General features: G+C 30.2%; 1 long non-coding RNA gene across 1 annotated transcript; it reads left to right on the top strand.

Moving 5' to 3' along the window:
* Positions 1-3,387: 3,387 nt before the first annotated feature.
* On the top strand, positions 3,388-3,685 carry LOC105321243 (uncharacterized). The gene is made up of 2 exons (XR_010710568.1): positions 3,388-3,485; positions 3,567-3,685. It is a non-coding gene; the product is annotated as an uncharacterized lncRNA (long non-coding RNA).
* Positions 3,686-4,010: the final 325 nt, after the last annotated feature.

The raw sequence follows: 4,010 nt of genomic DNA, 5'->3' as shown, positions 1-4,010 counted from the left end.
TCACTACTTATTTGTCAGTTTGTGAACACCTATTTTTAAAATATAGGGATACACATTTATGTTTTATTTGGACAGTTGTATTGTGCATGGAAAATTATCGAAACAAAAAAAAGTTTCGATTTAATATGTAGAGCTGGCTGTGTCTCTACTTTAGTGTATTATCTGGTCTATCTGGGCTAAAAGTTTTGATATAAATTCAAGCGCAGATAAGTGATAATGTCTACCGGAATAAAACCTTTCACCAATTTCGAATTCCGACAAACATTTGTCATAGTTACATGTATTATCATAATAAACAAGACTTAAAATACACCTGTGCATGATAGGTGTCTAATTCTGAACGCATTAAGCAAAATAATTGGGGTTTTTTTTTTTTAGTATGGAGATACCTGTCGTATTAAAGCAATTGGCTTTAAATATATAATTTGCTGTTTTATAATTGGATTATATATTGGAAGTTAAATGACGAGCAATATTTTTAGAAAACTGATTTTGAAAATATACTCTATTTATAGAAATGAGGTTAATACTGGGGGCTTTTTGCATTAATATAAAGGTTGTATTCAACGCCTACCTCACTTTTAATATTTACTAATAAAAGACATTTTACGATCGATGAAAAAGCGTTTATGGGTTAATGGGCTTTATCATACACAAAAAAGAAAATAAATAAGTATGTACCATTATAACAAAAACAATATTCCAAAAATGAAATTATATTATTCTATTTGATAAATCCTTTTTCATAGAATGCTTTATACGATTCACGCAACCCATTAACAAAAATAAAATTAGAATAAAAATTTGGAAAACTAATCAAAGTAAAGATACACACACTTGTATCATCTTATCTTCAGATGACTTGATGATTGTGACAAGTGTTGTATAGAGATTTATTCAATTATTTTCTTCACAACGTTATAATAGTTTATGAAAACAACCCTTAATTTTAAATCTGATAGATACAGTTTTTACTGCTTAGTCTCTTTAAAAATTGATTTTTATTGTTGTTTCTTTGTTCATAATAATGTAATGACCTTAAAGATATATATAAAAGTCGATCGTGATAAAGGATCTAGCTAACAGATAAACCCATATCTGAAAATTCGGAGTGATCTAGAATCGAGACAAAAGTTTGTGAAAGCAATATCACATGTTCTAAAATGAGAGTATGTTGTCTTGTCGTCAAATTCCTGTGTTAGCTGTACCTCATATTTTTCAAAGAAAAAATGAGTCGCACAAAAGTCTTGCATTATGAAATCTATCGTAGGTGGAATGGATATCCAATTTTTGTTTTCTGTTATTTATTTTGTTTGCTTGGTGGGATTTTTGGTTAAATTGCACGTAAAATGTGACTTAAAGTAAACGTAAAAATTTCTTGTTAATTTCATGTATATTCTTTCCCACTAGACATATATGTTGCGTTATCGTCAAACACTACAACAAATGAGAAATATATTTTCTAAACGTTTTATAATAAAACGTTGTATTGCATGTAGAAAAAGTATGCAAGTTTTGAAAAGTTAAGAACCCCTTTTTTTTTTCTTTGATTTATGCAATAGTGAGAATTTCCTTGACGGTTTAAAAAAATAGTTTAATGTTTCCATTAACTTTGTAAAGTAAACCATTTTGCCATTTCCTTATTTGTTTCAAAATGAATTCAGAAGATTTAACATTTTTTATTAATATTTGGCTAAAGTATTTCCATGTTTTACGGCAACTTTGTCACAGTTAAGCTGGATGACTGACAACTGGTACAATTTAAACTATAATGAAGCTGATACGTTGATAGTTTTAAGTATACGAGATCTGATATGAAACTTTTTTGGAAATTTGATTAATCATACAATTAAATCTTTAATTTACAATATTTTACATTCCTTTTTTTAAAATGAAGAAATGCCTTCTCGTGCTTTTTTATTCAACCACAAATAAGTTTATTAAAGTTTTTCACTCATTTTCTACAAAAAGATAGGAACGATTTTTTATGATATTAACATTAACAGTTATTACATCATGTTAAGTGTTTGGGCATTGAAAAAAAACCCCGACCGGAAGGATCACATGTTCCTAGAGTCATATCGTGAGGGCATGGAGATACTCATGTTGAACTACTTCCAGGTCACTAATATTTCAAAATCAGGAATTATACGAAATATGATTACAAGAATTAGATTTTCATTTATATGTCACAACTTCCAACAATTTTGTGACGTGAGGAAAATGTGAAAATAAATGACTTAAGAGCTAGATGCATATTAAACAGTCATGACATCACTTTGCAGATTTTCATTTTCCATAAAACGGATAGCCGATAGTGTAAAATTCATATAAAATTCATATTTAGGCCGAATAATAGAAACAAATAAAATTTTAATAGACGTTCTACTGTAAATACCATAAACGAACAAAATACAAAACATATCAGGCAAAATTTTTAAAACTTAAAAAAAAAAAGATCATATACTTGCATAAGTGTTTCAGTTTTAACATTTAGTATAAATGATCTAAATAAATATTTGGATAGGATTATGAATGAGCACAGTGTATCTGTACACGATTTATGTGGACGAAGAGTCAAGGTCGAGCTTTTTTAGACGCCATATGCATGACCTGGGATATTACTATAAAAACTAGTAGCCAAAGTAAACGAATCATTCTAGCTATCCGCCAGACATCAATCAACACCATGAAAACTTTCATTGTGCTTGCTGTCGTAATTGTAGCAGGTACGTTGGATCATTCAGTTAGTCAATAATATTAATATGTATAATATTATATCCTATGATTGACTCAAAGAATTCTGTTTAATTTTTTACAAAACGTTTCCAACTTATTTTGGTAATAGGAGGTAAGTACATCTTACGCTCTACTCTACATAAACCCATGATTAAATTATATGAACAGATAAAATATATATGAGTTTACATTGCACCCTCTAGTCAAAATACTTTTTTTTTTAAATTAAATTTGACTTCTTGTTCTGACCAATCAGAAAATGCACTTTAAGCAGAATACCATTTGATATATGGAACAGGATGAAGTTGTCTATAGTAATCAAATTGGTAAAAAATGGGTTCAGCCGGACTATAAATCGATAGCAGTAAGTTAATTACTTATTAGTATGTCTCAAATTCATTTGACAACTTTCAACATTGATCAATGCACATTAACATAATTCTTGAAACAACGTTTATTATTGGACCATGCAAACTTGTATGACACCAACCAGCGTGCGAGCTTTTTAACCCCGTCAAACTTTGCCTTTTCGGTCAAGGGTTTATCTAGAGCGGAGCGGATTGAAAAAAATTCTTGACTTGGGAAGATTGGGTAAAAACTGAATACTGCAAGCAATCTTTTCGAATATTTCTTTATGTAGTTTCTGCTGACTAGAGACTGCAGGACAACAATGTGTGCCTCCGGATCTGAGCTTCACTGTGTAGACCACCAGTGCACATGCACCACGGCTGCTTCCGGTTCCGGAGGTAGGAAGAACGCTTTGATACAATATCTCTGTAAATTTTCTTAAAAGCGATTAGCAATTAATGTTTAATTGTCTACTGCAGCCTGTACCTCCGCTGATCAATGCACCGGAAGGTGTGACAACGGACGCCAACACCACTGCATCGATGGGCATTGCAGATGTGTACATTTATAGATAATAAATCGAACATTTGTTATAAAACATTTTACTTTGAGTTGTTTTGAAAAAAACACTTAATATTTACATTTCCTTCAATTCCTTAGTTGGGGACCAGATTATAAATTTCTTCAATTTGAACGATGGATTAAATGTTTACCACTCTCAATATATCTTTCATTAAAACTACACCAATCTATGAGGAAACGTAAATGTATTAAATATAGCCAGCTTTTTAGAAAAAAGTTTTTACTTCTGTTATGTTAAAAAAATGGTATTCCTAAATTAAGATATCTCTTCCTATTCAAGAAGGCTCCACTTTAAAGAATACTTTTTAAACGGTTTGACTAGCCTATAATTAAAAGGATAA

Source organism: Magallana gigas, chromosome 2 (assembly GCF_963853765.1).
Source record: "Magallana gigas chromosome 2, xbMagGiga1.1, whole genome shotgun sequence".
In the NCBI taxonomy this organism is placed as follows: domain Eukaryota; kingdom Metazoa; phylum Mollusca; class Bivalvia; order Ostreida; family Ostreidae; genus Magallana; species Magallana gigas.
Note: the sequence above shows the minus strand (reverse complement) of the source record. Positions and strands in the feature narration are given on the sequence as shown.